The 26,572-nt window shown below is 40.3% G+C and overlaps 1 pseudogene; it reads left to right on the forward strand.

Moving 5' to 3' along the window:
- Positions 1-404: 404 nt before the first annotated feature.
- On the forward strand, positions 405-25,874 carry LOC129050381 (WASP homolog-associated protein with actin, membranes and microtubules-like; annotated as a pseudogene).
- Positions 25,875-26,572: the final 698 nt, after the last annotated feature.

The raw sequence follows: 26,572 nt of genomic DNA on the forward strand, positions 1-26,572 counted from the left end.
CATTAAAACCTCTGACTCTGATATTGAACGCCTGCATAAAAATCTCTTCCCATCCCCGTGCAACAGATGACTTGCTCGTACACCTTTTTCACTACCACTCCCCATCAAGGGTTTTCTCCTTCGAGACTACAGTAATTCTCTTTGTATTTCATATTATGTGCAAACTTTACTTTCAAAGAGTTACCTATATTAATGTATTTACATCATTCACTTAATATATTTTCTCTATCAATAAAATTGGTTTAGATATCTTGGATTAGGACAGAACACATCGCAATTTTTCTCACCTTTATGATCAGTTTTTTTTTTTTTAAGTTGGACCGTTTTTCAGTTGGTGACTGTCAGAAATGAATTAAAGTTGTTAAGAGAAGAATAGGTAAGAGTAAAGAGAAGGGTGTCCTTACGTATCAACTTTGTTTATTTAGTTTTTTCAAGTTCAACAAGACCCTCCTCTCCCTTCAAGGAAGATGATTCCTAGGCATGTTTGTTATTTCTATCAAAACAGCTGAGGTTTTCTTTTTTTTTCATTCATATTGTTAAAACACCAATTGTGGAGCGAAAAATGCTTCAGCTGGGACTGTCCTCTGACAGGCCGTGCGACGAGGTCAGGCCCGCGCCCGCCAAGCCCTAGGGCCGCTGCCGCCTACGGCCATGGAGGACGAGCAGCCCGACAGCCTGGAGGGCTCGGCGCCGGTCCGGGAGGGCCTCTTCGCCGATCCCGAGAGGCACCGGCTGCGCTTCCTGATGGCTTGGAACGGCGCGGAGGGCAAGTCCGCTGTGACTTGTCACGACCGCAACCGCGCAGCAGCGGCAGCGGCACGAGGGGGCCCGGCTGGGGCTCGAGCCCAAGCCCGAGGCCGCCGTGTCCCCGCCCAGGTGGGCCGGCCGGCTCTCTTCCGCGGCGCGCGCCGGCAGCTAGCGGCGCTGTGGCCGCCTCTGGAACGCTGCTTCCTGCGGCTGCCGCCGGAGCTGGACATGGGAGGCGGGGCCTGGGGTCTGGGGCTCCGGCGGTGGGCGCTGCTCTGGCCGGCGCCCGCGGGCCTCTGCGAGGAGGCGCTGCAGGAGCTTTGCGGGCAGCTGGAGCGCTACCTGGGCGCGGCGGTCCACGGCTGCGGCGGCGCCACCGTGCGCGACGCGCTCTTCCCGGCTAAGGGCCGTGCGGCCGACTGCGAGAGCCCGCGCGAGTTCCGGGAGCGGGGCTTGCGCGCGTGATGGGTCGAGGCGGACGCGCGGCTGCGTCAGGTAAGCGAGTCCGGGCCGCCGGCGTGAGTCCGGGCTTCGGTTACCTGGGACCCTGTGGGAGGCTCCCCCCGCGCTGAGAGCCCTAGCTGACGGGTGACGGGAGGCGCCGGCGGGCGGAGAAGGCCAAGGGCTCCCCGGTGCCCTCACCTGCGCGGGACCGCTGCGGGAAACCGGGGAGGGTGGGGGGAGCTCCGGGAGGGCCTGCAGAGAGGACAAGCGAAGTTAGAGCCTAGTGTACTTGCAGCTGGGAGCTGGGCTAGGCCCCCAACCTTTGCCCTGAAGATGCAGGCAGAGCAGGATGTTGTAACGGGAAATGCCAGAAATACTGCAAGCAAAACTCAAAACAACCCATCCATGTAGGAAAGAATAACACGGACTACATGTAAACAATTCCAAATCTGTGTATGAGGAGACGTCGCAAGTGGGATAAAATGGTTTAAAGGAAGAAATGGCTTTTAGGAGATAGGGTGTTTTGTTTTAAGTAATATAGACTTGGTCAAATGGAAAGCCGGTAGAAAGTGAACTTTATTCATGAGTTTAGAATAACCGCATTAGTGCCCTTTTAAGCTGGAAAGAGGTAGTTTGAGAGAGGAATTATTTGAGTGGTAAACTTACTGAACCTAAGGGGACGGGGAAGTACATGTTCATAGAAGGGTTTAGGAGAAAATATGCCTTCTAAATCCACACTCACGGTTTACTAAGGAGAGCCAGGCTGGAGTCTCGGCTCACTGCTCTTATTAACCTGAATGATATTTTTCTGTGCATTCTTTTGAGGAAGGGGAGGTGAAAAGAAGAATTCAGCCTAAGCTAAATATACAATAAGCTTTCTAAATTAAAATAGTTTTATTAAAGGAGCTTGTTAGTGGGGTCATTTTTGTACTGTGAGCTTTATGTGTAAATGTGTACACACCCACTTAACGTGTTGATTTCACTTTAGAATATGAGGAAACCACAGGGGAGTTTCAGGCCAGTCAGCTTTTGAGCTTCATTTTCACCTTAGGATATGAGGAACCCACAGGGGAGTTTCAAAAATGGTATCATTTTGTATCAGACTTGTTTTTTAAACACTTGGTTTCTCACAGAGATAGGTGGTTTCTCCTTAAAATTGAACATTTATATGATGTATTTTACTGTAGTTACTATCAGAAAAGTTAGTTTTCCCAAATTTCAGTTCACTCTGGGGTCCTATAGCATGAATGTCGTTCATTCTGTTGAGCTAGCTGTTCACATTAGTGTAGTTCACATGTTTATCTGGAACTCAAAAATGAGGGGTTGAGGGGGAAGCTAAAATTCAAAACATGTCCAAATATAAAATTTTAATATTTATTTTATATTTGGAATAGAAAAGCAATTGATTCTAGAATTAGACCAATTGCTAGCATTGCTAGGATATATAAAATGAAGCTGAATATTTTAACTCTGGAATTTTTCTGAATAGTTTGAGAAATAAGGCTGAAATGTATCACTTGCCTTAAGTTTACTTTTGCGTGTGTGTTTTAATATTGTTCAGTGAGGCTTTCACTTAAAAAAAAAAATAATATTATTACCTGGATAAAAAATACAGCTGAAAGTAGATCACTTTATCCTTAAGCAGAAGGATGGAAATAGAAGAATTTAAGAATGTATTGGTTGAAAAACATCTATATTATTTGATTTTATTTCTCTTCTTGTGGGAGTAAAATAATTTCCAACCAAATCAGTCCACCTAGATTACATACACTGTTCAGTTTGTTTTCTGCCTTGCAGCACAAGCAATAACCAGCAGAGACTGGAAGCACAGCTGAGGCTCTGTAAATGAGTTGACTGCTAAGGACTTCATGGGAATATTAACCTGGGGCATTAAGAGAATCAACATGCTAAAGTACTTGGAGACAGCTCTGTGATGTTTTATGAGGTTTGTGTGTGTGTGTGTGTGTGTGTTTTTTTTTTTTTTGAGACAGAGTCTTGTACTGTCGCCCAGGCTGGAGTGCAGTGGTGCCATCTCGGCTCACTGCAAGCTCCGTCCCCTGGGTTCACGCCATTCTCCTGCCTCAGCCTCCCCGGTAGCTGGGACTGCAGGCCCCTGCAACCACACCCGGCTATTTTTTTGTATTGTTAGTATACACAGGGTTTCACTGTGTTAGCCAGGATGGTCTCGTTCTCCTGACCTCGTGATCCGCCTGCTGTGGCCTCCCAAAGTGCTGGGGTTACAGGCGTGAGCCACCACGCCTGGCCTTTATGAGCTTTTAAAAAGGAATACAGCCTCACAAAACCTTTACAGTCAGAAAAGTCAAATGAAAAAATATCCACAATCTCAAGTGTTCGTTTGAGTCCTTTTCGCTGCATACTTAGTGCATAGTTGAGATTAAATTTTGTACTCTGCCTCTCCATTTAATTATAAAAGTCTCTTTTTTTTTTTGAAACGGAGTTTCGTTCTTGTTGCCCAGGCTGGAGTGCAATGGCACTATCTCGGCTCACCGCAACCTCCGCCTCCCGGGTTCAAGCGATTCTGCTGCCTCAGCCTCCCCAGTAGCTGGGATTACAGGCATGCGCCACCACGCCCAACTAATATTGTATTTTTAGTACAGACAGGGTTTCTCCATGTTGGTCAGGCTGGTCTCGAAGTCCTGACCTCAAGCGATCCACCCGCCTCGGCCTCCCAAAGTGCTGGAATTACAGGCGTGAGCCACGGTGCCTGGCCAAAAGTCTCCATATTATTAAACAATCTTCAGAAGCACAGTGGTGAATGACTATAGTAATAATATTCTGCCATGGATATATCATAATTTATGTAACAATTCTTGTTTTATTGGACATTTTTGATGGAGGATGGTAACATTTTCATATTTAATCAATATTTTAAATTGATGTATTGAAAGTTGAGAACATGAAGGGTTCCTTTGTTTAGTTTTGTTTGTTGGGTATGTATTACACTGTCCTGACTTGAGCTTTATTCACATTTGCTCTCTAGGTTATTCAAGGACACGGAAAAGCCAACACCATGGTGGCATTAATGAAAGTTTACCAAGAGGAAGATGAAGCGTACCAGGAATTGGTTACCGTGGCAACCATGTTCTTCCAGTACTTATTGCGGCCATTTAGGGCTATGCGAGAAGTTGCAACTTTATGTAAGCTTGATATTTTGGTATTTTTTTTAATTTTTATTTTATCGCATTTACTATTTGTCATATATTATTTCTTTATTTACACTTAATGTTCGATCTCTGTACTTTGTTTGGGTTTACTCTTATGTTTATTTACTTATTTATTGATAGAGATGAGGTTTTGCCATGTTGCTCAAGCTGGTCTCTAACTCCTGAGCTCAAGCAGTCTGCCCACCTCGGCCTCCCAAAGCGTAGCATTACAGGTGTAAGCCACTATGCCTAGTTCACCCTTATGTTTAAATATTGAATTTATATTTAAAATTGATAGAAAATGAAGACATTTACATAGGTCAGCTTGATAGCTTAAGATTCCTACAAATTTTAAAGAGTTAAATGTTTTTTCTGGCGATGAATTTTTTTTTTTTTTTTTTTTTTGAGATAGTGTCTCTTTTTGTCAGCCAGGTTAGAGTGCAGTGGCACAATCTTGGCTCACTGCAACCTCCTCCAGGTTCAAGTGACTCTTCTGCCTCAGCCTCCTGAGTAGCTGGGATTACAGGTGTGCACCACCACGCCCTGCTAATTTTTGTATTTTTAGTAGAGACGGGGTTTCACCATGTCGGCCAGACTGGTCTCGAACTCCTGACCTCAAGTGAGCCACCCGTCTCAGCCTCCCAAAGTGCTGGGATTACAAGCGTGAGCCACTGCGCCCAGCCTGATGAATTGTTTTTGATGTGATGTTTATTTGCTTCAGCTGTTTTCCTCTAAGGACTCATGCAGATTTCTTAAAATAGGATGAAAATTTAAATAGCAGGACCCTAGATTGTAATTCAGTAACTTAAATTTTAGTAAATACAGTTATTGCTCTTGCTTCATTGAGCCATCAAACAACTTTGTGACACCATTCAGAAAAGGCATTCTTATTCCAGTGTTACAAATGAATCTAGAGTCCAGAGTTGTTAAGTAGCTTGCCTTGGGTCTCAACAACGGGAATCAGAAGACACCTAAGAGATCTCTTGATTTCTGCCCCCTGCACTGGGCCATCTTTCCACATATAATCTCATGACCCCTGCCAGATGATTGTACTATAAAAATAGTGTCACATTTAGGTGAAACTCATGCCACTCTAACCTGTGGATAAAGTTGTTCTGTTCATTATTTTGAAAGTCTATTATTTGGAGAGTCTACTTCTTGCATATATTTTGCTTTCTTCTTCTTTTTTTTTTTTTTTTTTTTTGACATTGAGTTTCGCTCTTGTTGCCCAGGCTGGAGTGCAATGGCATGATCTCAGCTCACTGCAACCTCCGCCTCCTGGATTCAAGCGATTCTCCTGCCTCAGCCTCCTGAGTAGCTGGGATTACAGGCATGTGCCACCATGCCCGGCCCGGCTGATTTTGTATTTTTTTAGTAGAGACGGGGTTTCTTCATGTTGGTCAGGCTGGTCTCGAGCTCCTGACCTCAGGTGATCTGCCCGCCTCAGGCTCCCAAAGTGCTGGGATTACAGGCATGAGCCACCGCACCCGGTCTGTATTTTTCCTTTCTTTAAGTAACAGCTGTTTTAAGATACCATTCACAGATTTTATGTATATACGTATATATATATAAACACATATACGTATATATGTATATATATAAAACACATATACGTATATATGTGTATATATAAAACACATATACGTATATATGTGTATATATAAAACACATATACGTATATATGTATATATAAAATACATATACGTATATATGTATATATATAAAATACATATACATATATGTATATATATAAAATACATATATATGTATATATGTATATATATAAAATACATATACGTATATATGTATATATAAAATACATATACGTATATATGTGTATATATAAAATACATATACGTATATATGTGTATATATAAAATACATATACGTATATATGTATATATATAAAATATATATAAAAAGATGTACAATTCAGTGATTTTTAGTATATTGAAAGTTGCACAATGATCATTACTATGTAATCTCAGGACATTTTCACCCCCAAAAGAAACTCTGTACCCATTAGTCACTCCCAACCCTGGGCAACCACCAGTCTGCTTTCTGTCTCTGTGGATTTCCCTGCTCTGGACATAGCAACAGCATTATTCAATATGTGGTCCTTTCACTCAGCACAGTGTTTGCAAGGCTAATCCATGTTGTAGCAAATATCAGGATTTCATTTCTTTTTATTGCTCAGTAATATTCATTGTATGAATATATTGCATTTTATTCATCAGTTGATGGACATTTGGGTTGTTTCCACTTTCTGGCTATCATGAATAATTCTGCTTTGAATGTTTGTAAGTTTCTGTGTAGACATATGTTTTCATTGCTCTTGTGTACGTACTGAGAAGTAGGATTGCTGGGTCCTATGATTACTCAATGTTTAACCTTTTGAAAGACTGCTAGATGGTTTTCCAAAGTGGGTGCACCATTTTATACTCCCAAAAGCAGTAAATGAGGGTTCCAATTTGTCTACATTATCACCAACACTTGTAATTGTGTGTCTCTTTGGTTACAGCCATCCTAGTGAGTGTGAAGTGGTATCTTATTATGGTTTTGATTTGTAATTCCTTGTCAGCTAACTTGTACATATTTCTTATGCTTTGTAGAAGAAAAATTGCATATTGGATGACATAGCAGTACATGTCTTAGTTCAGGCTGTTATAATAAAGTACCGTAGATTAGGGGCTTATAAACAACAAAACTTTTTTTCTCACAGTTCTGGAGGCTGGGTAGTCTAAGATCAAGGTGCTGGCAGATCCAGTGTCTTGTGATGACCAGTTTTTTAATTTGTAGATGACTGTCTTGCTGTGTCTTCACATGGTGAAGAGCAGAGAGAGAGATCCTGTGTCTCCTCTTCTTTTTATAAGGGCATTCATCCCATTCTTGAGGGTTCCACCCTCATGACCTAATTACCTCCCAAAGGCCCCATCTTCAAATACCATCACACTGGGGATTTAGGCTTCAACATATGCATTTTGGGGGGATCCAAACATTCAGTCCAATACCAGTACATGTTATAAGCATGAATATACAGATACTGTCTTTCAGGTGATTATATTACATATCCCTGAAAGAAATGATAACAACAGCTAACACTTAAGTGCTGTGTTCCAGGCCCTATGCTGAGTGCTTGACAACACAGATGACTCATTTAAACAATTGTGTATTATTATTAATAGAGAGAAGCATAAGTTGACAACATTCCTCTCTAGAAAAAGTTATTCTAGGCATATGAAGTGAAAGTAGGTTTTTTTCCCCCCCTTTATGCCCCAGAGTGTCCTTTTGTCTTCCAGGTGGTGCTCAGCTTAGAGCCTTGAAAATTTAATTGAGTAGTAGTGTAGTTAAATTAATCCATGTGACCAATTTCCTTTCAATTTCCTAATGGTTCTATATAACTATTAGCTTTTACTAAGATAATTTTCCCTTCTGTCTGTAGAAGTCCTTGGATGAGGATGACCTAGGTCCTAGAAGGGTAGTTGCCCTGGAGAAAGAAGCTGAGGAATGGACCAGATGGGCTGAAGCAGCTGTCGTCTCTATTCAAGATATCACAGTGAATTATTTTAAGGAGACAGTAAAAGCATTAGCAGGTGATAATCTAAAACATGCTATATGCAGATACGTGTAATTGATTGTCATTTTATTCAAATACCATTTGAGTCCCTCTTAACGCACTAGGCACTGTGTTTTCTAAGTGGCGAGATTTCAGTGTCAAGCATTAAGAGACATTGTACAGTCTGGTGAAGAGAGAGAAATCTTAATTATCTATTCACTGAAGCACATAGAAAATGGCAGTGACAATAAATGGCACAAAGAAGAGAGACATGGGGCTCTGAGGGTCTGTGAGAGAGAAATTGGGCTTGATCAGGGTGGTCACTGAAGGCCTCTGAGAAGTGGCGCTTGCCCCAATATCTGAAGGGTAAATGGAAGTTGAGAGAATAGAAAAAGTGAGGAGTGTTCCAGACAGAAGGAATAGCACTGGCAAAGGTCCCCTGACTTGAGGGAAGTTGGCAAATAGGAGCTTACAGAAAACCTGCGGGGCTGGATCGCAGAGAGTGTGGGACAATGTGGTATGAGGGAAAATGCTGGCAAGACAGGCAGGGATCAGACTATGCAGGGGCTTGTGGGCTGGGTGAAGGACTTTTTTTCAGTCTTAAATAATTTTTGATAAAAACACCAAGTAGGACACAACTTAATGTCTGTCAGTTTGTTAAGTTATGGTACATTCATAAAAGAGAAAACTACATAGCTATTAAGCATGATTCTTGATTTTTTTTATGAGTGGCAAGAGTTTCTGATATATTGTGCAGAATCAACAAGATATAAAGCAGAATGATGATCCTGGTTTTTTGGTCAAACTATCCATATGAGCCTGTCTGTCTAGCTAGACATAGAAACGATATGGAAGCAAGTGTGCCAAAATATAAGAAGCAGTTGCCTCAACTAGGTGAGATCATGACTTCTTATTGTCCTTTTAAAAATTGAGTACCTAAAATTTTATATTAATGACCACGTATTATTTTTATAATAATAAAAAAGTTAATAAAACAAAATTTCTTTTAAAAAAGATGTTCTGTAGGTAGTATGGAGGCAATAAAAAAAGGATTAGCTCATGATCAGTGTTTCCCTTTTTAATGAGGTGTAATTATATTTTATCTTTATAATCCAACAGGAATGCAGAAAGAAATGGAACAGGATGTGAAGAGATTTGGCCAGGCTGCCTGGGCCACAGCAATTCCCAGGTTGGAAAAACTTAAGCTAATGCTAGCTCAGGAGACTGCAACTCATGAGAGCGAAAGAGTTGTTTAAATCACAAAAGAGCTGAAATTCAGGGAAAGGTAAGACAAAGATAAATATAACTTTGTTTTAAAAATACACTTTTATTTTTTTTTATTTTTTATTTATTTTTTGAGACGGAGTCTCGCTCTTTCGCCTAGGCAGGACTGCAGTGGTGCAATCTCGGCTCATTGCAAGCTCCGCCTCCTGGGTTCACGCCATTCTCCTGCCTCAGCCTCCCGAATAGCTGGGACTACAGGCACCCGCCACCATGCCCGGCTAATTTTTTGTATTTTTAGCAGAGACGGGGTTTCACCGTGTTAGCCAGGATGGTCTCGATCTCCTGACCTCATGATCCGCCCACCTCGGCCTCCCAAAGTGCTGGGATTACAGGCGTGAGCCACCGCGCCCAGCCCCACTTTTATGTTTTAAAAATTTTGTATAAATAAAGGATACAAGTGCAGTTTTGTTCCATGGATATATTGTGTAGTGGTGAAGTTTTCACTTTTAGCGTAATCATCACCTATATAATGTAATTGTACCCATTAAATATTTCTCATCCCCCCCCCACCCACTTACTCTTCTGAGTCTCCAGTGTCTATTATTCCACACTGTCTGTGTATACACACTACTTAGCTCCCATTTATGAGTGGGACCATGTGGTAAAGCACACTTTTATTTTTAGATAGCACTTTTCTTTCCAGGCATCATTAAGGAGCTTCTTTTCTTCACTTATTCCAACACCGTCTTCCATGGAAGGTTAGACATAAAGTTTTCCTTTGGTTAAGATGTTTCAAAATACCATATTGTAGGATTCACTTTATAGTAACACTGAGCCCAGTATTGAAGTGGGTACTGTACTTGAAAATCAATCCAGCAATGTTTTCAGTACAGCTTTAAAATAATCAAAGAGATACTTCACTGAAGGATCATAGATACTTTTTTCCTATAATCTTATGACTTTAAAGCAGAAAACACTGTAAACACCTGTCTTAGTTGGCTAAGGCTGCTATAACAAGATTAAATATCACAGATTGGGTGACTTAAACAACGGACATGTATTTCTCACAGTTCTGGAGGCTGGGAAGTCCAACATCAAGGTGCCTGCAGATTCACTGCCCGGTGAGGATCCTCTTCCTGTCTGGTAGACAGCTGCCTTCTTAACTGAGTGCTCATATAGCCTTTTTTCTGTGTGTATGTTTAGAGAGAAAGAAAGTGATCCCTGTCTTTCTCTTCTAATAAGGGTGCTAATCCCATGATGGGGGTGCTATCCTTTTGACATAATCTGAACCTAATTACTTCCAAAGGACTCACCTCCAAATAACATCACATTGGGAGTTAGAGTGTCAACATATGATTTTGGGGGGACACCAATAGGCAATACATAATAATACCTCATTGCCATTTATGTTTCTCAAAACCTAAATGTTTTTCTGTGTTTCAAGGATGAGATAAAGTATTAGCATCACTAGATGAAATGAAAAAGTGTTTCTTTCCTATTTGCTCTTTTATATTTAGTACTGAACAAGGAATAGAAAATAGCTAGAATGCTTCTAAAGTTTGTTTTTAATATACTCTTTATTTTAACTTATTTTTCTTTTTTCTATGAAAATAAGATGGAAGATCTTCCAGAACAAGAAAAAAATATAAATGTTGTAGATGAATTAGAAATACAATTTTATGAAATTCAGTTAGAACTATATGAAGTTAAATTTGAGATATTAAAAAACGAAGAAATACTGCTTACTACACAGTTGGACTCTCTTAAAAGACTTATAAAAGGTAAAGTTTATATTTAAGTATATAGATTACAATGTTTATAAATTTAAGGAAATACAGACCATATTATCAATTACTTTTTGTAAACTGTAACATCTGAAAATTTCCTAAAGTTTTCCTTCAGTGGTTTATTATTCAAATAATATATTCATTGTTAGCACATAGCAAAACAAAGAAAGAAAAATGATTATTATCATTCCCATCATCTAGAGATGCTTAATGGTTGGCTGGGCACAGTGGCTCACGCCTATAATCCCAGCACTTTGGGAGGCCTAGGCGGGCAGATCACTTGAGGTCAGGAGTTCCAGACCAGTCTGGCCAACATGGTGAAACCCCGTCTCTACTAAAAATACAAAAATACTAAACCCTGTCTCTACTAAAAATACAAAGTCCGGTGTGGTGGCACGTGCCTGTAATCCCAGCTACTTAGGAGGCTGGGGCAGGAGAATGGCTTGAACCCGGGAGGCGGAGGTTTCAGTGAGCCAAGATCATGCCACCGCACTCCAGCCTGGAAGACAGAGCGAGACTCCGTCTAAAAAAGAAAAAAAAAAAGAGAGATACTTAGTGGTAATAATTTGCTGTATAACTTTGTAGATTTTAAAATATGCTGATATATAAAAGCATAAATTTTTAACCAAAACTACATAACCAGTTCAGTAACATCTTTTTTAAATTTTTTTAATTTTTATGGGCGCATAGTAGATATATATATTTATGGGTTACATGAGATACTTTGACACAGGCATACAATGCATAATAGTCTCTTTCATTTAATACATAGTAATTGTCTTTCTATTTCAGAAATAATAAAAGTATCAAAATTTTAATGGCTGCATAGTATTCCATTATATGGATATACCGTGATTTCCAAATTTCTGCTGTTTTGAACAGTAGTGTAGTGAACTTTCCTTTACACATGTCTTTGAGTATACGACAGATTATCTCCTTGGAATAAATATCTAAGGATGGAATTATTGGGTCAAGGGCAATGTATATTTTACATTTTGCTACGTAATAATACAACAATCATCTGAGATACATTTTTCCTCACCTCCGTATTATTTTCTGATTTCTAAATTTCATACTATGTAGTGGCCCTCTAGATAGGTTGTACATTTAAAATGACGCTCCCAGGCTGGGTGTGGTGGCTCACGCCTGTAATCTCAGCACTTTGGGAGGCTGAGGGGGGCAGATCACTTGAGGTCAGGAGTTCAAGACCAGCTTGACCAACGTGGTGAAACCCTGTCTCTACTAAAAATACAAAAATTAGCAGGGCGTGGTGGTGGGCACCTGTAATCCCAGCTACCTGGGAGGCTGAGGCGGGAGAATCGCTTGAACCTGGGAGGTCGAGATTGCAGTGAGCTGAGATGGCAGACTGTCTCAAAAAAAAAAAGAAAAAAGACACTCCCATCAGCAGAATATGAGTGTGTATGTTTCCCAGACTCATACCATTCTTTTGCATTTTTGCTTACTTGACAGAGAAAATGGCAATCTTCCAATTTTCATTTATTTAATTATGAGTGAATATTGAACAAAATTTTGTATGTTTACAAGCCATTTGTACTTATTTTATGAAATGCCTATTCATAGTCTTTGTCCGTTTTTCTTTGGAATATTTCCTTTTGACATTAATAATAATATCCTCTATTGTCTGTCATATATTGCAAATAATCTCTCCTTGTCATTTGCGTTTTCTTGCCTTTCAGAAATATTTAATTTTTATGAAGTCGTGTTTATCGATTTTTTCCCCTATGGCTTTTGCTTTTAGTATTATGTCTGGCAATAGTCTCCTATCCCAAAATTATGTCAATATATACTTATGTTTTCTTTTAGTATGTTTATGATGTTACTTTTTAAAACATTTAATTCTTTAGTCCAGGTGGAATTTATTTTGATTGTGGTAGGAACTGAAACTTTCACTCAAATTGTTAAGCAGTCCCAATTACTGATTTTAAAAACATTTTCCCTAAATGTTTAACATTTCTCCAGTTAAACATTAGATTGACTTTGGTCTGTTTCTGAGTTGTTCTCCTCCATTGGTTCGTGAGTGGCTTCTGCTGCTGGCTCCATACTGTTCTCATGACTGTCTTGGAGGCACATTTTAGGGTCTGGTAAGGCAAGTACCCTCCCATTACTTCACAAGTTTTCTGACTATTTTCACTCCTTTATTCTTCCAGATGAAATTCAGAATCAAGTTCAAAACAAAAACTCGTTGGAATTTTGACTGTGATTTTGCTTCAAATTAGAGATTACTTTGGGGAGAATAGTGGTCTTTGCAATTTTGAATCTTCCTACCCAAGAACATGGTATGTCTCTCTCCATTTATTTAAATCTTTTTTCCTAAAGTTCCTCCAAGTTTAATAAATTTCTTCACATAGATCCTGAACTTTTAGTTTAATCCTGAGTATTCAGAATTTTTTTCAGTAGTTTCAGGTTATAAGCATTTTACATATTTAGGAAAAAAATTACATTAAAAAAAAAGGTTAATCTGGAAGGATGCATGCCAAATTGTTCATAATGTTTTTCCTCTGAGAATGACTCAGAAGGTTTGGGGAAGAAGCAATAGAATTTCACTGTTTATTTAATGTACTTCGGGAGGGTTTGAATTTGTTACAGTAAGCATGACTTTTAAAAAATCAATATGAAATCAAGATTAAATATCACTAAGGCATCTTAATAATATATTGCTGATAGAATATAAGTTGCCTTTCTGGAGGGCAATGTGGCAATGGGTATCAAGATCCTTAAATACTTATCTGCTAAGGAAGTGATAAAAAGTGTACACAAAGATCTATACAGAGATGTTCATCACAGTGAAATGAAGAATGGAACAGTGGAACAGCCTAACAACATGGATTGCTTAAATTAGAGAATACTATGCTGCCATTAAAATTTATCTTTTTTAATTTCTTTTTATTTTTGGAGATGGAGTCTTGCTCTGTTGCCCAGGCTGGAGTGCAGTGGCACGATCTCGGCTCACTGCAACTTCTGCCTCCCAGGTTCATGCTGTTCTCCTGCCTCAGCCTCCTGAGTAGCTGGGATTATAGGCACACGCCACTGTGCCCAACTAGTTTTTGTATTTTTAGTAGAGACGGGGTTTTGCCATGTTGGCCAGGCTGGTCTTGAACTTCTGACCTCAGGTGTGCCACCTGCCTTGGCCTCCCAAAGTGCTGGGATTACAGGTGTGAGCCACCGCACCTGGCCTAAAAATTTATTTCCATCCCATGGAAAATGTTCTTTTAGAACTCCATTGATATGTGTAGCTATGTAAGTAGTATGTGTATGTGTGTGTGTGTGTATATACGTATGTCTATACAGGTATATATACATGCATATACTACTTACAGGTATATGCACACATGCTACTTACATACATGTGTATAGTCATGTATATATACATGTGTATATGTATATTACATTTTTACACATACATTTTTTATATGTTAATAGCGATTCTCAGTGGTGGGATTACAAGTGATCTTTATTTTCCTTACATTTAAAAAAATTCAGTGCAGTTTTACAAATAATAAAATATGTTTTAAACAATCATTAATAAATTTTTGGAAAAACAGGATGAAGTTGTCTATTATGATCCATGTGAAAGTCCAGAGGAACTTAGTCATTGACTGTGGTGGGGCTGCAGGACGATAAGAATTCAGAAGTGAAAGAAGTCAGAAGGCAGTGCCAGCAGCTGGAGTCTATTAAACCGGGCAGGATCTGTGTCAAAAGAGCTTCTCTCCAGAGTAGAAAGGTAGGTACGCTCAGAGCGGCTTTCTTTTCTTTTCTCTTCCAGAGATTTATTCTTGTATGAAGGATAAAGAGGTATTGAAATAAGGTTTTTACCCACACAGTGATTAATTTTTTGTGTGCTTATGCACTTATCCATGGCTATAGTTAAAATGATTTTAAATATTTTTCTTAAAAATATTATTTTTTTCTTTTGGGTTTTAAGCATTTAGCAGATCTCAAGGTTTTAATTTATTCATTCAACAACTATTTGTTGAATGCCCACTGCATACACAGGCACTTTATTTTTATTTTTTTGAGACAGAGTCTTGCTCTGTCACCCAGGCTGGAGTGCGGAGGCACGATCTTGGCTCACTACAACTTCCGCCTCCTAGGTTCAAGTGATTCTCATGCGTTAGCCTGCCAAGTAGCTGGGTTTACAGGCACGTGCCACCACGCCCAGCTAATTTTTGTATATTTTGTAGAGACGGGGTTTCGCCATGTTGGCTAGGCTGGTCTTGAACTCCTGACCTCAAGTGATCTGCCCACTTGGCCTCCCAAAGTCCTGGGATTGCAGGTGTGAGCCACCGCCCCTGGACCATGAGTACTTTAAAAACTACAATAGGTAGAAACTCTATTTCTAATAACCAACTATAACAATTCTAAATATATTTTACTGTAAATTATTGAGTACACAAAACAATTACAGATAACAATATTCAGCTCACCTCAGATCTTGTATTTGGTGATTTTTTTCTTAATTTTTAAAAATCCATGAATACATAAAAAGATAACACTAAGAAATTTAATTGTTTCCGACAGAAAAGGAAGCTTCTATATATCATTTTTATATAGACTTTTATATGTATTTACTCATATTTACTATACTTTTCTCCCTTTTTTTTTTGTTTTGAGATGGAGTCTTGCCCTGTCTCCCAGGCTGGAGTGCAGTGGCGCAATCTTGGCTCACTGCAACCTCTGCCTCCCCAGGTTCAAGCGAGTCTGCTGCCTTAGCCTCCTGCGTAGCTGGGATTACAGGCACCTGCCACCACGCCTGGCTAATTTTTGTATTTTTAGTAGAGATGGGGTTTCACCATGTTGGTCAGACTTGTCTTGAATTCCTGACCTCAAGCAATCCACCTGCCTCAGCCTCCCAGAGTACTGGGATTACAGGCATGAGCCACTGTGCCCAGCCTACTATACTTTTCTTGTTAGAATTAAGAAAATGTGAAAATTGTGACTTTTGTAGCTTACAAAAATGTTGATTACTCTTCTATGTAAATACGAATACTTAAAAAAAACTTGTCTAGGTGCTGTGGCTTATGCCTGTAATCCCAGCACTTTGGGAGGTTGCGGTGGGAGAATCACTTAAGGCCAGAAGTTCGAGACCAGGGACAACACGGTGAGACCTCATCTCTGTGATGCGCACCTATAGTCCCAGCTACTCAAGAGGCTGAGGCAGGAGGATCGCTTGAGGCCAGGAGATTGAGGCTTCAGTGAGCTGTGATTGTACCACTGCACTCTAGCTGGGGTGATAGAACAAGACCCTGTCTCTAATAAAAAATAAAAATAAAAAATTTTGTTAGAAGAATATATTCTTTGCATGTTCGTGTTTAAGAATTGTACTTCTGAATTTAGGAACGGTTATTCAGAGGATTTGAAGATCTACAGGCATTTACCCTTTGCTCCACATTTCAGAAAACCCATGAGCCCCAAGAGGAGTCTCCTTTGGCACTCCCATGGTGCTGTGGATGAACAGATACCTCCACCTCCTTGGCAGTGTTATATGTATATGTATATGTATATAAAATGCTCCTGTGCCTTCTCTTATCCAGACTTGGAGCATTAACCTTCACTCTCAAGATATAATCACTCCTCTTACCCCATTTAGAGGAGCTCTTTCCACTGATTCTGGAAATGTTGGAATTTGGAAGGCACTCAGTTCATAGAATGGTAGTTGAGGTGAGCTCTTAACTTGGGTTCAGATCACAGCCTGGCCACTTAGGTAGCCATGTGACATTAGGCAAACTACTTAAATCTCTTTTCGGCTCACAGTTTTCTCCTCTGTTAAAAGACGGTGACAGACCGGGCACGGCACCCGTAATCCCAGCTATTCAGGAGGCTGAGGCAAGAGAATCGCTTGAACCCAGGAGGCGGAGGTTGCAGTGAGCCAAGATCACGCCATTGCACTCCTCCAGCCTGGGCAACAAGAGCAAAACTCAGTCTCAAAAGAAAAAAAAAAAAATAGTGGTAATAATACAAATTTCATGTGAAGATAAAGTATCATAAGGCATGAAAAGTACTTGTCATTGAAGCTAAAACCTACTCAATAAATGTTAGTATTATCTGTGAGTATTACTGTATTATTTTTTACATAGATTAAGGATTTTATGTACATATAGCATATTATATATTGGTATAGTGAGTGGTTAAGCACAGGTGAAACACAGTGATAACAATTTTTCAGGTATTTGTAGATTGCTCTGTGTTTGTAGGTATGCTTGGAAATGTAATTAGTATTTATAATGTTATGGGGAAATGTGTTTAAAACAATCACATTAAAACATTGTTGGGACACATCCCATTTAAGAATTGGGGCTGCCTGTATGTCCTCTCATGGTTGGAGGATTGTTTTCATCTCTTAAAGCACTCTGCTGGGAACAAATTATTTCCATAAGCAGCCAGGCAACTCTCATCATAGACTCTGAAGGAGACAGTACCAATGGGCCGCGCCAGAACTAATATTAATGAATGCCTTACACTATGCCCAAATGCAGTGCTTTCTTCTTTTAACCTTTTATGCTATACCAGGGTAATATTAAAAACCATGTAGGTGATTTTGTATTATTCCACCAGGATCAGTGCAAAGAAAATCATCGGCTCAGATTGCAACAGGCTGAAGAAAGCATAAGATATTCTCGTCAGCATCACAGTATTCAGATGGTGAGTGTCCTCTGAAGGAAAATGTTTTGTTTGTGTAGCATGACATGCAGGACTAGATTTGTGGAAACTGGAATTGCGTTGCCCTGGACCTGCAGCTGTCAGCCATCTCGCCTCCAGGTCTGCAGTCTGGGCGCAGCCTTGGGGTGGTAATGTTGGGGTACAGCCTCTTTCTTTGTCAAGACATTTTTATTGTATGCCAAGACATTTTTTGTAATGTTGAGCAATTTACAAATATACATTTGTTTAAATACAGAAAAGAGACAAGATAAAAAGGAGCAAAAGAAAAAAGAATGGATCAACCAAGAACGTCAAACACTCCAACGATTGAGAGCATTTAAAGATGTAAGTTCTATAAACCATCACCTCATCTACACTTCTGGGGAAATAAATGAAGACTGCTCTAAAGAGGAAAGGATAAAGTATTAAGAACAGGTCATTCAGAACAAGAAACATTTAAAAATAACATTATTTCTGGTATATCAATAAAAAGCAACAACAAAAATAGAATATCAGTGATTCAAAACCCATGACATAAAATAACTGCTGTTTTTGACATCACAACACACTTGGGTTCCTGCTCTGCACTCCTCACTGAGTAGTCCTAACTGGCACTGGTGGTTTAGATTAGCAGGGAAAACTGAAAACTGTTCAACTCCCTTGACTTTAGCTGGCATTTCCTCTCATTTGTAATAAACAGTTCTTTAAAATGTTATCCAGGCAGCATTGTGATATAAGTGTAGTGAAAGTGCCCAGTTAAAAGTAAAATGTGGTTTTTTTTTAATATCTACAACCTTCTTTTTTCTTTTTTTTTTTAAAGTATATACTTAAGAGGGTAATGTTATTTTTTATGTCCTCTGTTCCAGGCCTACATTTGTATTTCCTCCACAAAATGATCCTGAGTCTGTAATTTTTGTTCTATTTGACTTTATTATTAGAGATAAATTCGTTTAATTAAAAAAAGCTGCTATGAAGATTCAAAAAATAATTTTTTGCTTTTATTTTTAATTGACACATAATTGTACATATTTATGAGTTATAGTGTGATATTTTGATACAGGTATATAATGTGGAATGATCAAATCAGGATAATTAGCGTATCTATCACCTCAAACATTTATCTAAAGGTAAATAGGTTTTTTTAAATAATGTAAATAGGGAGTCCGGCACGGTGGCTCACGCCTATAATCCCAGCACTCTGAGAGGCTGAGGCAGGCGGATTGCTTGAGACCATGAATTTGAGACCAGACTGGGCAACATGGTGAAACCCGAGCTCTCCTAAAAATACAAAAATTAGCCGGGCATGGTGGTGCATGCCTGTAGTCCCAGCTACTTGGGAGGCTAAGGCACAAGAATCATTTGAGCCTGGGAGGCAGAGGTTGCAGTGAGCTGAGCTTGCGCCACTGCCCTCCAGCCTGAACAACAGAGTGAGACTCTTCTGCCTCAAAAAAAAAAAAAAAAGTAAATAGGGGCTTATTAAAGAATATCATTGAATTTACCGACTATAAAACATAGACCTGCTTTCATTCCCCAGCCTCTTCACAAAGACCCAAGTTTATTGTAGCCCCAAAAAAGGAAACAACCCACTTTATCCCAGAAAAGATTCTGGAATAGGTATCAGATGCCTTCCATATACCAGGCACCATGCTATGCACTTCACATTCACTCTTAGTTCTTGAAACAGCCTTGTGAGATAGTTTCATCACCACTTTACAAATGAGTAACCAAGGTTCAGAATGGTTGGTTACACAACTTAGTTCAAGGTTAAACAGGCATTGAAGCCGGGTCTTACTCCAGAGCCAGACATGGCTTCTCAGCCTAGGCAACACATCCAGATTCCCTGGAGAGCTTCTTCTAAGTACTAAGGCCCAGCCCCACCCACAGAAATTCTGATGGTCTGGGTGTGAACTGCAGCAGGAAGCATGAATTGAAGGAGCGGCATGAATACCAGATGAACGCAGAGCTAGTGAGGTGGAGAGGAACTGGCGGGTCGCCGTCACAAAGAGAGTTTCGATGAACAGAATGGAGTTAGTGTGGAGGAAGGGATCCAAGGGCGGCCAGCCCATGTCTTCAGCTGTCACTCAGATCAAGGAATTGTTTGGCAGTACAGAAGATTACTTTTTCATGTGTGGGTGATACGAAAATGGGAGGGGTAGGCAGATTTAAGATGACAGAATCAGGCCTCCTAACCTCCCAGTGAAACTGGAACAATTAGTTAAATGCTAACAAGTTCACCCAAAATTGGGGTAAATTACTGGTTTTCTAGTGCAGAAAAGCCCATGTGGAGCTATGCACTTGCATGGGGTGATAGGAAAGTCTGTGTGGCTTAAGTTTTGGGTAAAAGAATTTGAGAATTCAATTTCCTTCAGCTTAATGAGCCATCTGTGTGACGAAAGCTCATGGGCTTTTGGGATGTATGGACAGCAGCATCCTGTGTAGAATAAGGGAGTTCTGTGTTTACCAAGAAATGCCACCCTTGAAGGGGACATAGCCAGTTTGAGCACATTTAGAAGGGAGGAAGTAGGAGAGGGAGAAAACTAGAAATAAAATCTTGTGATACATGATATCTGTTGAGATCAAGGAAGTTCTTTGAATATCTGAAGGGCTGCACGAGGTAAAGGATTTAATTTATCGTGGGTGGACAGACTGCCTGTGTAATATAAGGCAGAACTTGGCCAGGCACCGTGGCTCACGTCTGTAATCCCAGCACTTTGGGAAGCTGAGGCAGGCAGATTGCTTGAACCCAGGAGTTTGAGACCAGCCTGGGCAACAAAGCGAGACCCCGTCTCTGCAAAAAAACAAAGGCAAACTTAATAGTTCAGAGTCACAGTGACATGCTGCAGCCGGGATGCCACAGAGGGCATCCTTGAGTGGTTCAGGGAACCCCAACATCAGGGATGACCTGATCAGTTGGATGGAGATCAGCTGGATGACCACTGCAGTTTAGCCCTCTGGCCCAGTTTCTGGGATTCTAATTCTGCTGGCATGCTCTCTGACAGAAGGCTGCAGGACGGCAGCTGCATGGCTGTGTCTGCATCGGGGAAGTTTGGGGGCTTGTTGCCATGACATTGCTATTTGTCCTGAAAGGAGCAGAATGTGAGGGAAATGGAAATACTCCTTGAGTTAATCATGGATTGCATGGTGTGTGTGTGTGTGTGTGTGTGTGTGTGTGTGTGTGTGTGTGGTGTGTGTGTGTGTGTGTGTGTGTGTGGTGTGTGTGTGTGTGTGTGTGTGTGTGTGTGTGTGTGTGTGTGTGTTTTAGGTTTGCATTAATAGGATCATATTGAATGCATCCTTTGCCAGTGTCTTTAACTTAGGTTTTTGAGATATATTCATGTTAATATGTATAGAGCTAGTTCATTTTAATGAGTTCATAGTATTACATTTTATGTTTTATTGGCTAATCAGCGCCTTCTTTAGGGACCTCCTCTCAAGATTAGCTCTTTGTAGGGCTAGGTTTTTCTTTATCAAATGAATACCTGAAAGACCAGAACTTTTTCAATTTACATTTTTTAAATTATGAAATTAACTCTAAGCCTAAAAGTTAGAGAAAATAAATATCCACAGGCTCTGTAATAGCTGCCACTCAGATGTCCACTGTGCTGGCATTTTTCATAGAACTTTTCTCATTTTTAATTGTAATACATACTATTTTATATCTGGTTTTCATTGAACACTGACTGTATCATCTGATTTTTTCAGATGTTTCAGGGGTTGTACTATTTATGACTTTTTATGACTACTTAATATTTTGAATAGATTTGTCATTTTTTCAACTAATATCCTATTATTTGTATTTTAGCATTTCTGATTTTCCATACTAAAATTGATGACTATTTTCCTCTATACATATGCTTTCGTGTCTTCATTTTACTACAGAGAAGGTAATACTTGATCAGAGGATATAAATGCTTATCTTTTAGCCCATGAAAAATGGACTCGGTAGCAAGGATGGCTGTGCAAACAAGAAGGAGCCACTTTGTGAATTAGACCATCCATGCATAGAAACGCATGTGTTTATAGATTTCTAGAAAGTTGCAGCATTTTGATGGTTTGCACTTGTGGCAGATTCCTCACCATGGTTTTTCATTTTCAGAAATGCCTAGCTCAATCTGTCTGAAACACCTCTGGCTCAGAATCTGTGGCTCCAAACCTGCCAGGTGACCTTTCCCAGCAGACGTGCTTGCCAGCTTCCCAGGTGGTGTCAGTAATTCACCCGTCCTCTAGGAAAACTAGAGGTGTTCCCCTATCGGAAGCTGGTAAAGTGATAAGCCCCAAGTGTCGACTGTCATGGAAATATCCCTGTCCAGCTTTTTGTTCCAGTTGGTGATCAAACACATTCCAAATCCAGTGAGGAACTGTCACTGCCACCACCTCCTCCTCCACCACCACCACCACCCCACCCCCTCCTCTGCCTGCTCTGTCCTCATCCTCTCAAGCTGCAACTCATCAGAACTTAGGCTTCTAGACTCCAGTGAAAGATGACCAGCCACTTCCTCTAGTGTGCGAATCACCTGCTGAGAGACCACGTGACTCCTTGGAAAGTTTTCCATGTCCAGGATCTATGGACGAAGCGTTGGCCTCCTTGAGGCACGGCAGAGCTCCTCTCCAGAAGGTGGAAGTGCTGGTGGTGTGTCCTCCCCGTGCCTCAGTCAGTGAGCACATTCTGGCTGCCATAAGACAAGGGGTCAAACTGAAGAAAGTTCACCCTGATATTGGCCCAAAACCCAGCAGCAAACCAACCAGCAACAGATGCAACAGTGATCTTGAGAAGAGAATCAAGGCCGCACTCCAGAGGATCAAGAGGGTGTCTGCTGACTCAGGAGGACAGCGACGAGCAGGACCCTGGCCAGTGGGACTGTTAGGCTCAAGTTTGACAAAGGCATCCGCCACTGTAGGCTTGAATAAAGTGGGTAAGGCTAAGACCTATTGAAAAGCACACTAACAGGGTGCTGGTAGTTGGGCCACGTAACATTCCAGAAGATCAGCAGGGCCTTTTGTGGGAGGCTGCAGCATTTTTTTTTTTTTTTTTTTTGAGAGATGGAGTCTCGCTCTGTTGCCCAGGCTGGAGTGCAGTGGTGCAATCTTGGCTCACTGCAAGCTCCACCTCCCGGGTTCATGCCATTCTCCTGCCTTAGCCTCTCGAGTGGCTGGAACTACGGGCACCCACCACCATGCCCAGCTAATTTTTTGTATTTTTTAGTAGAGACGGGGTTTCACCATGTTAGCCAGGGTGGTCTCAATCTCCTGACCTCATGATCCACCTGCCTCGGCCTCCCAAAGTGCTGGGATTACAGGCGTGAGCAACTGCACCCGGGCTTTTTTTTTTTTTTTTTTGAGGTGGAGTCTCACTCTGTTGCCCAGGCTGGAGTGCAGTGGCACGATCTTGGCTCACTGCAACCTCCACCTCCCGGGTTCAAGCAATTCTCTGCCTCAGCCTCCCAAGTAGTTGGGATTACAGGCACGTGCCACCACATCCACCTAATTTTTGTATATTTAGGAGAGACTGGGTTTCACCGTGTTGGCCAAGCTGGTCTTGAACTCCTGACCTCATGATCCACCTGCTTTGGCCTCCCAGGGTGTTGGGATTGCAGGTGTGAGCCACCGTGCCTGGCTGATGCTGCAGCTTTTATGTGACGCGGTGACTCTTAAAACTGGGGAGGGAAGTAGACATGAGAGTTTCATACACCACCCCATACGTGGGATGTCAAGACCCATCGGATGTGTCGCTGGCCTAACAGAAGAGCACTTATTTCTCACCATGGGTGATCTAGAATTGTTCCCTGATTCTGAAAGAAGTTTACTCTACTCTGGTAAGCAGCACTATTAGACTACTGACTGTGGCCTCCTGTGCATATGGAATAGTGATTTCTCAGATTTATAGGTTTGAATGTGAATGTTATCAATAATCAGAATAAATTACTTATATTCAGGAAAAAATACCAATTGTGCACATATTTTTATAAAATTATACATAAACACTTTATTTTTATGTCATTCTAAATAATTTTTTGTATGTTTCTATTTCCAAATGTTTGGTAATAGATAAAAATATGATTGATTTTATTTATTGAGTTTGCGTATAACCACGTTACTAAACTCACATATTGAGCATTTTAATAGGTTATTTTGAATAGTTTTACATAGACTGTTAAGTTGTCTGAAAATAGAAACAGGTTTAATTCTTCCTTTCTGATGTGGATGTTACTGATTTTTTTCCCTACATTACTGATCTGGCTAGCACTGTCAGTATAAAGTTGAATATAAGTGGTAAAAGAGCTGACTTCTTGCCTTGGACCCAGTTTTTAAATCAGTCGGAGAGTCACCATTAAGTGTAATTTAGTGGTAGTTTTGGTTTTTTGTTTGTTTGTTTGTTTTGTAGATGGCCTCTATCAGGTTAAGTTCCCTTTTCTCATTTTGCTGAGAGTTTTTATGAAGAATAGCTATTGAATTTTGTCAAATGCTTTTGCTGCATCTGCTGAAATGATACATTTATTCTTCATCTACCTAATGTTGCAATTTATATCTGTTGAGCTTTGAATGTTGAACCAGGCTTGCATTCATGGTATAAATCACTTGTTTGTAAAGTATTGTTTTTAAATATTGCTAGGTTTGATATCTTAGTATTGTATTTTTATATTTGTCTTCATGTGTTTTTCTTTTCTCATAAGTGTCTGTACCCCCTTTTTTTTTTCTTTAAAGAGAAATGATGAGAGAGATTGTCTCTCTTGAAGTTCTCAGTGCCTGTGCATTACTGCCGCTACACAGCTAGTTTCATGACAACAGCTTCAGAACCAGAGCTGGCTTCCAGGCAAGGCTGGGTAGGGAAGAAAGAGAAAAACAAAAGAATTATTTCGCTATGCCGAGACCCTAACCTAGCGGTGCTAGAGGAATTAAAGACATACACACAGAAATATAGAGGTGTGAAGTGGAAAATCAGGGCTCTCACAGCCTTCAGACCTCAGCCCCGAACAGAGATTTACCCACGTATTTATTAACAGCAAGCCAGTCATTAGCATTGTTTATATAGATATTAAATTAACTAAAAGTATCCCTTACGGAAACAAAGGGATGGGCCGAATTAAAGGAATAGGTTGGGCTAGTTAACTGCAGCAGGAGCATGTCTTTAAGGCACAGATCGCTCATGCTATTGTGTGTGGCTTAAGAATGCCTTTACGCGGTTTTCCACCCTGGGCGGGCCAGGTGTTCCTTGCCCTCATTCCCGTAAACTCACAACCTTCCAGCGTGGGTGTTAGGGCCATTATGAACATGTTACAGTGCTGCAGAGATTTTGTTTATGGCCAGTTTATAGCCAGATTTTGGGGGGCTTGCTCCCAACACTCTACATATGCTCCATTTTACAGAGGCTTCATTCTTGGTTCTCTAGCTAAAAAGAGTAGAAATTTTGCACACCTGGGTTAGAAAAAAAAATAGCCATTAAACCCACCCCTGTTACAGGTCACTATTGGTATTTTGATTTTGCTTTCAATCCATCTGTTATTGTTTACTTTTAAGAGTTCTTGATAGTTGCTTTTTATGTCCAGAGTTTTAATTTCAATCAGAAGGAAAATAGGCCTTGGTGAGCATGCTTTGTCTTGGCTGGTGCCAGAAGTCTATACTCAAATATTTTTAAAATAATTTTTAGTTGAATAACAAGTTAGACCTGTGCTTAGCTTTCTCATTGTTTTCCTAAAAATAGAAAAGGTTTTAAATACTTTAACCATGAAATAATTTAAAGCAGGTTTAAAATAAACTCCTTCGTTTTGCCTATTGTATTACTCTGTTCTCACACTGCTAATAAAGACGTACCCAAGACTGGTAATTTACAAAGTAAAGAGGTTTAATTGACTCACAGTTCCACATGGCTGGGGAGGCCTCCCAATCATGGCAGAAGGTGAATGAGGAGCAAAGTCACATCTTACATGGTCGCAGGCAAGAGAGAGCATGTGTGCAGGGGAATTCCCCTTTATAAAACCGTCCGATCTCATGAGACATTCACTCTCATGGGAACAGCATGAGAAAGACTCACCTCCATGAGTCAGTTACCTCCCACTGTGTCCCTGCTACAACATGTGGGAATTGTGGGAGCTAAAAATCAAGATGAGACACAGTCAAACCATATCTCCTATATACATTCACACTAGCGTTTTAGTTGTAGAACTAGTTCTATGTTACTATCTCAATTAATTTTTCCACAATTTTGTAAGGAAAAATAATGCCTTCTTTGAATTTCATGTGTAAATGATAGTTTTAGTTTTGTGTCATTTTGTCCAATAAATTCTGAAAATCTTTGTATTGACAGTGTGTTATCTCTGCACAACCATCTATGTATAAGAGCGCTCAGTAAAAAGAATAAAGAGGAAAAAGCACTGGATCTATATTTATACAAAACAAGCTACCAGCAGAGCCCACTGGGAGTGGTCATGATATAATCAGGAATGTTATATTCACAGGTTGTAGATCTGCATATGAGAAGAGGGTTTGCAGATAGCAGATTCTAGAAAAGTTGTCTAATCAGACAGTAAATGCAGGTGTCGAAGCACTGAACAAAAATAAGCTGCTTTAATTACTTATAAGAGGGAAGTACAAGTCATTATTCCATCTGCTAATTTACAGACTGTAAGATACCCTTTAAAAGCAGCAGTAAGTAAACTCTTCATAAAAGTTAGACTCTATGACAAATCCACTGCCTTTCTTCTTTTGTAGCAGGGCCTTTCTTTTTAATGACTATTTTTTGTTTTTGGAGATGAAGTCTCTGTCACCCAGGCTGGAATTCAGTGGCATGACTGATCACTGCAGCCTGGACCTCCAGCTCACATAATCCTCCTGCTTCAGCCTCCTGAGTAGCTGGGACTACAGGTGTGTGCCACCATGCCTGGCTTTTTAAAAAAAAATTTTTGTAGAGATGGTGTCTCGCTATGTTGCCCAAGCTGATCTCAAACTTCTGGATTCAAGCACTTCTGCCCAAAGTGCTAGGATTATAGGTGTGAGCC

This window comes from Pongo abelii, chromosome 16, assembly GCF_028885655.2.
Source record: "Pongo abelii isolate AG06213 chromosome 16, NHGRI_mPonAbe1-v2.0_pri, whole genome shotgun sequence".
Classification (NCBI taxonomy): Eukaryota; Metazoa; Chordata; class Mammalia; order Primates; family Hominidae; genus Pongo; species Pongo abelii.